The following is a 7,356-nucleotide window of genomic DNA, read 5'->3' on the forward strand; positions in this document are numbered from 1 at the left end:
GTGAAAATGTGGTAATATCAGGAGAGATCAGCGGAGAGGTATTTCTGACTTTACCCGGAGCAGGGTGGACCGTAAATCTTGTGAGATAACATGTTGCCACAGAGACTCGCAGCCAGTTTTTCAGGCCTTAGGAGTCTGAATGCTGCCAGCAAGCACACCTGAACCAGCCCGCCAGGTCTGTGCATCGCCAGCACAGCAAGCAGCAGGTTTCTGTTGCACCAAGGGCCACAGACTATTCCTGCTCCTCGTATTGCACAACCTTAGAGGTATTGTGTCAAACCTTATCGGGATATAAGCTGGGGTATTCGTGTCACGAAACCAAAAGCACAGCTGGTCTGAGAGGCCAGGAGAAATGACAAAGGCTGGTTCAACAGAAGCTGATGGGTGAACACCACTCTTGTGTCACCTCTGGGTCTGCAGTGGGTTTAGAAACTGTGAAATATCTCACTCGCTGACGGCCTGGCCCTGCCTGGGATCCCCAGCAGCCCAGAACTCCATTGCAGCCCATCCTGGGGCCACCCGTCCCTGCCCAGTGGGTACTCCTCTCCTTCTCCAGCCTGTGCTTCGCTCTGCTGACAGGGAAATGCCCCAGGGAGCCACCAGCAGCCCCCAGGCCTCCCTTGGCATGGCAGCAGTTTGGGCCTGAGGCACCTGGCTCTGTGCAGGCCGGGCTGCTGCCCAGGGGATCCAGAGGGTGCCGTGGGGTGACACGGGCACACAGAGATGTGGCCGGGGTGCCCAGGGGCTGCAGGAGCCCGGACCAGCTGCCCCTCACCCCTTCCACACAGTCCCAAGTGTGTTTTGGCACCCAGCACTGTGGGGCTGGTCCTGGCCACCCCAAAAGGCTCTTTGTGGCCCAGGTTGCTGTGGCCATCAAGCAATGATGCTGGGTGGTTTCTGTCCCGTTTCAGGGAGATGCTGGTGCCCTGCAGGAATTCATTTTCTGACTGCTGTCACCTTTCTTTAGAAATGATCCAGGCACACTAACTTGTTCCCAGAAATGGAAAAAATGTGTGCACATCCCCAGCCCGGCTGGTAGCCAGCCCTCCGACAGGCAGGATGTGTGACCGGGCCTGGAGCTGGGGCTGCAGGCTGAGCTCACACCCGCACCGTGCTCCCGGAGAGCACAGCTCCAGCCACTGCTCCCAGCCCACGCAGACGGGATGGAGGAGATGGCTGAGATCTTTGAAATGTGCTTTTCAATAGGATTCACCCCCGTTTGAAACAGCAGGGAGAAAAGAAATCCACAAGAAACTACCCAGGGGCCTGTAAATGTCTGTTAAGCTGCAGAGAGGATGAAAGCAGATGAGGTTTTTTTTTAGGACTCAGCTGCAACACTTTAAAACCCACTCCCAGCAGTGCCTCAAGCTGGCCGGCTTTGATCTGAAATGCAGTGGGAGAGTTCACAGGAGCTCTTGCAGTGCTGCAGCAGCGGGCAGCCGGGAGGTTTTGTGTGGATAGCAGCATTCCTGAAGTGATTGCAGCCGTCGTGGTGGATTTCTGTAAGGGAAGGCAGCAAACAGGCAAGAGCAGATTTTCAGCCAGCTCGTGCCCACGTGCCGGGTGAGCGGTGCTGAGTGTGCCTTGAGCTGTAACCACACCAGTGTGCACCGCGCTCCCACAGCAGAATTTCTAAAACACCACATTCCTTAAATTACCAAATTTTGGGGCTGCTGTGTGTGCTGTCGGTGGCAAAACCTGCTGACATGTCTACAGCAGCAGCCCCCGAGCAGGCAGGGCAGAACGCAGGCGTTGCTGCCTCAAGATGCTTCCTGCACCCCAGGGGGCTGTGACCCCACTGCCTGCCCGCTCCTTCCACCCTCCTGCCTGAAAGCCATCGGCCCTGCCCCGGCTGATTACAGGCCCGGCTGGAAATGCAGACGGCTTGTGATTTCAGTGTGAGTCACAGGAGGCTCGGTGGCTTTGCTTTCCTTAGAGCTCCAGCCCCTGGGCTGGGGTGGTTAGCCGGTAATGTCAGCTTGCCTCGCCAAGGGAGCACGTCTGGCACAGAGAAGTCGGGATGTGTGCCGAGCAGGCTCGGGAGCCCCAAAATGAGGGAGCAGGCAGGAGTCCCGAGCGTTATTTTGAAGTCTTTTCTCCTCTTTGGGGAAAAGAGGCCATGAGGTGGCTGGAGGAAGGCTGGTTACACACCTCTGCCTCCTCGTTGGTGCCCAGGAATGTCCCAGGCCCTGGGCTGTGCCGAGCTCAGACCAACGCCGCCTTCACCACGGCCTTGCCTCCTCCATGGCCGTCCCCAGCCTCCGCTGTCTGACAAAGCCCCTCCAGCTTCCAGAGGTGTGGAAACAGTGGGAGCCGTCTGTTGTGTACGTTATTTTGTTATTTGTTGGTGTGAAAAAAAACCTTGGAAAAGCTGACAGTGAGCAGCTAGGGGAACACATCCCGATAGGAAGCACCTGGGGGTGCAGCTGACCTCCCCAGCCCGCAGCCCAGCACCGCCCTGTGATGGCACCGCCCTGCGGTACAGCAGCGGCCTTCCCTTTCCTGCTTGCTTACGGAGCCTTTTCATAACATCTCTGAGCAAGCCCGTTATTTATCAGGGTAAAATTGGCTATCCAGAAAGGTATGAGTCTGCTCAGGGTCAGGAGGACCGCAAATACCCATTTTCTAGTCCTGACCCTGCAAACCGCCTGGATGATAAGGCTGTCAGCTTTGTAAGCAGGCATCACCGCACAATGAGAAGACAATTACAGAGAGGGAACATTTCTCCTGGGCTCCACAATTCACCAGCAGGTGTGAGTGCCACTGACCTCACAGGGAACGGGGCAGGTGGACTGGGGGATGCGCTGTTCCCTGTATGAGCATTGCAGTGTTACTGGGACTGCTGGGGAGACTTCTCCCCTCCCCTGGGAAAATGCTGTGAGAGGGCACAGGGCTGCCCCGCAGCTCACAGCAGCTGGCCCTTGTAGCTGGGTCATGCTTTGGGCTTTTCCAGTGATGTTTGCCACCCTGTCATAGGAATCCTTGCTCACCCAGCACAGGCTTTGCTGTTGAGCCTTCCCTTGCAGCACCAGCCGTGCCTGGTGGCAGGCCTGACACTGAAGCTCCTGTGCCTCGTGTTACATGGCGTGTATGGAAATCGGGTGGTTTCTGAGCGTAACAGCCACAACTAAGGGGATGTCATACACAGAGGAGCCACAAAATGAAGCGAGTCTCCTTCCCAACAAAGGCTTGTACACTAGGATTTACTGACTGTCCATGCGGCGGGGAGGTTTGTAAGAAAAAAAAAAAAAAAACTTGAATAAAAGACCTGCTTTTCCACCAAGCTTGAAAAGCCTGTTAAAAATCTGTGTTCATTTGTTATTTATTGCCATGAAATATTTGTCTGACATTTCTAATCACAGCCAATACCTCCACTGTGACTTAAAGCTTAATTGCTTGAACTTTTCTGCTAGCGACGGGCTGATGCTCTGACCTTCTCCTTGCAGCAGCAATCAATTTACAGCACAGCAGCACTGCCTTCTGCCAGAGCCCAGCGAGCAGAGAAGTGCCCATGGGCTTTTCTTTAGGGTTTTGCTGGCAGAGCGCCCTCAGGGCAGGTAGGGAGCAGAGGTGCTGCTGCCCCTTGACATGGCTCGGCTGAGGGCTGCGCCATGCCCTGCTCCCCATGCCCTGTTGTCCTCCTGCTCAGCCCCGAGGCCAGCGGGTGCCCACATGGCCCTTGCAGCATCCTGATCTCGGGGCTCCCCTGCTAACGGCAAAGCAGAACTTTGGCAGCAGGGAAGGAGGAGCTGCCCTCTGGCATGCTCCAAAAGTCTGGATGCTGTATCCTGAAACTTCGCTACCTTCAGACCGGTCTTTTCCCTCCCATCAGATACGTTTTGTGTCTGAACACGGTCATGCAGTGTTTCCGTGCCACTGGCCTGATGTCACATTTCACTATGGACAAGTAAGGAGAGAGGCCTCGCTGCTGCAGTGAGAGCAGCCCTGCTTGGCAGACACAGTACCATTCTTCCTGAGACATGTTTTCCCCCACTAGGCTGTTTAGAGTGCCTTTAACCAGAAACCAGCAGCCCTGTTTTACAACACAGAGGGTGCTGGGTGTGCCACCGCCCCCGGCTCTTCAGCTGCTCAGCACCACGTGGAGGTGCCCAGGGACAACATGTGAGGCTGGCCGTGGTGTCTCAGGGTATCACCATCTCAGGGCTGGTGAGTTCACAAAGGGGAGGTCCAGCCCCTGAGACAGGTTTGAGACCCATCCCCATGCCATGCATCACCCCCAGCCCCACCGCTCCCTCGCTGCCCCTGCCCCCAGGCGATCCCAGCCGCAGCTCAGCGTTTGGTTCAGTTTGGGTACGGGGGACGCTGTGGCATCCGCCTTTCCCTCCCGTCCCTGTTCCACAATGATTCACGGGGATGAAGGAGCTGAGCAACAGGCAAGAGGATGATTTGCCTTGTGAGGGTGATTCAGCCTCTGCAGGGTGGTGACAGAGTGAGCAGAGCTATTGTTTCTCCCCGTCAGCTGGTGACAAAAGGGTTCTTGCCCCTTTTATGACATTTCATTGTAGAAGAACAAATACGTGTAACAAAGCAATGTGTAAAACAGTGATGAGTGAAGTCCCTGCTTCAGGGAACACCCTCCAGTTTTTCTCAGCCTACCCTGAACACCAGGACAGCTCCCTGCGAAGCAGTCAGCCCTTCTCTTGCCTGAGGATGCTTTTGTTGTGCTGTGCATCCCAGGAGCAGCTCAGTGTGCAGGGGACAGGGGCTGGCTCAGTGGGTGCAGGCACAGGAGCCGTCCAGTGAGGCAGGTCTGCTCTGGCAGCCTGGGAGTGCCACACCAGCCACCCGTGCTGACCACATCAGCAAATTCCTGCACCTGTATGTCACTAGTCATCCTACAGGCGTGCACAGCATCACCTTGACAAAGTGGTTAATTTGGCACAAGGTGCAGTCACTGAGTTGTACTAATGCAGCAGTGAGCAAGCAGCAAAGGAGATTCAGCTGTTAAGGATCGGCATGCACACAAAACAGGAAAGCAAATCTGCATATGTGCAGTAATTTGTACCAAAAAGCCAGCTGCACGTTCAGTTCATGCTCAGTCCTCCCGCCTGCACTGAACCTCCCCTGTATTTTAACCAGTCCAGCAGAAATGTGGACTCACAGCTGTGAATCCCATGCACAGGCAGAGGTGTGGGGCAGGGTAGGGGCTGGCAGTGCAACCTGCCATGGCAGAAACCACTCTGACCCACGGCCTGACTGCCACGCTGCTGCTCGTGCTTATTGAAAAGGGCAGCACAGAACTGCAGGGAGAGCAGAGGTGTGCTGTGACCGTCACCTGGGCTTTGAACGGCTCCCAAGTAAGGAATGGCTTGGTAGGTTGGGACAGTGCTACAGACTGGGAAAATAAATGGCCCAGGGAGAGTATTAGAGAACTCTACTAAACCCTACGTGCTGTGATGATTGGGAATGAATATCCTCTGCCTCTTCTAACAGGAGGTTTGGGGGCATCAGGTGAAACTAGCAGGAGCCCATTCACAACAAGTAAGAAGATGCTCGTTCACTAAATCCGTAGCTGAGCTGTGAAACTCTGCCGTGTGGCATAGCAGCTGCCCAAATTTTACAAGGGTTCAAAAAATGATTCACTGGATTCATGGAAGACAAAAACGGGCTGTCACAAATTCAAACACAATGCCAGCACCAAGTGTCTCCAGATGCAGGGAGGACACACATCTCCACCAGCTCTCCTGGACATTTCCTCTCCCCTTGGCATGCCCAGGGGAGATGCACCACTGCTCTGACTCACTGCAGCTGTTTCCGTGCCCCTTTGCTGCACATAGGTGTGAAGTTTACAGGTTTCTGCATAAATAATACACAGCCTTTCGACAAAAGCTGCCAGATCAGTTACTACTCCAATATCACTAATGTCAAAATTAACAGGAAACTGAACCACAAACCACTACATCAGCATCTACTGACTTAACTTTTTCTTCTCCTGGTTCCTCACACTTTACATCTTGAACATTTGCATTGTAGATGAAGTCCTAGGAGCCACGTGTAAGATTAAAGCACGGATTGATAGCAGCTTCAGGATATTCAGGCAGCAGTAATAAGTGTGCTATTGACAGTGAATATTCATGTGGATAGATCAGCTTGGAGGATTAAAAGACACATCCTAGAGGGGTGGATATAATGCAAGCAGGGGCAATCAAGTAAATGAACCAGAAAAGGTGCTGCTTTATTGGCCCTTTACAGTCACTGTCTCCAAGTCTCATTCAGCTCATAATTACTGCTGCCGGAAGATAACAGCTATTAGCAGGCTGCAGAGCCCCGGGCCCTTTGAAGTCCTGAACAATAGACCACAGGAGGTGATAAGGTGCCTTCCTCATCTTCACCCCAGTCTACACCATCCCCGGGTCTTGCAAACCGCTGACGGCCGTTTCCACCAGCAGCTTTCCCCTTTGCCTTTGATCACAGCTGCCCTTGTGATAGCTTCAAGGAGGAGGTTTAATTTAGGAGAATAAAAATCATTTGCTGCCTGAGCAAATCCGAACAGCCCCGAGGGAGGCAGGGAGGACGGCGAGCAGGTCGACACTGAGCGAGCCCCTGCCACACTCACGGCCCAGCTTGGCTTCGCCTCGGCCATGGTTTGATGAAGTGGGAAGTAAAGGAGGGGGCTCATCCTCAGCTCCAGCAGAGGTGAAACACAGAGGGAGCAGGCAGCCAGCACTGCTGTCTCACTGAAACCTTTGGTCCAACAATATCTCAAAATTTAAACCAATGAGGCTCTTTAATTCAAGTGTGTTTTCCTTAATTACTTACAAAGAGCCTCATCTTGTACACAGCAAGAGCCATAGCTATGTCCTAATTTCTGCATAAGATAAGGACACCGTTTAACTGCTCGCTGTGTGGTTTTGCTCTCATTTCGTCCCGTTAAGATTTCAGAACATGGCAGCGCCGTTTTAGCACGTGGGATGGCTATAAACAGATGTTTTGTCGGCCTGCCCACGGCCAGCTGATTTCATCTGTTTTGTCTAGGACTCTGCAGCAACAGTAATAAATGACTCACCCTGAGCACGGGGTTTTTGTGCTTTCTGTGTGCAGAACTCCAGGGAGGATGGAGCTCTCCATACCTGACACCTGTCGGGTGCAGACCAGGTGGTGCTTCCTGCACCGTTTTTGCACGGCACCCCTTTGCACTCTGTGAACCTGCATCTTTGAGGATGCAGAGATGACTTTAGTCTCTTTGTAAGTGTTATCCTAATCAGCCACCTCTGACCAGGAAGACAAAAGCACCCATGGAGTGTCAGGTCTGACTTGTCTCAAACAGCCGTGGCATGTAATCCCTTTCACAAGCAGTAGGGCCCAGCCTGTGCTGGTTCCGTATGGAAGCTGCTG

The sequence above is a fragment of the Anas platyrhynchos genome, chromosome 9 (assembly GCF_047663525.1).
Source record: "Anas platyrhynchos isolate ZD024472 breed Pekin duck chromosome 9, IASCAAS_PekinDuck_T2T, whole genome shotgun sequence".
NCBI lineage: Eukaryota > Metazoa > Chordata > Aves > Anseriformes > Anatidae > Anas > Anas platyrhynchos.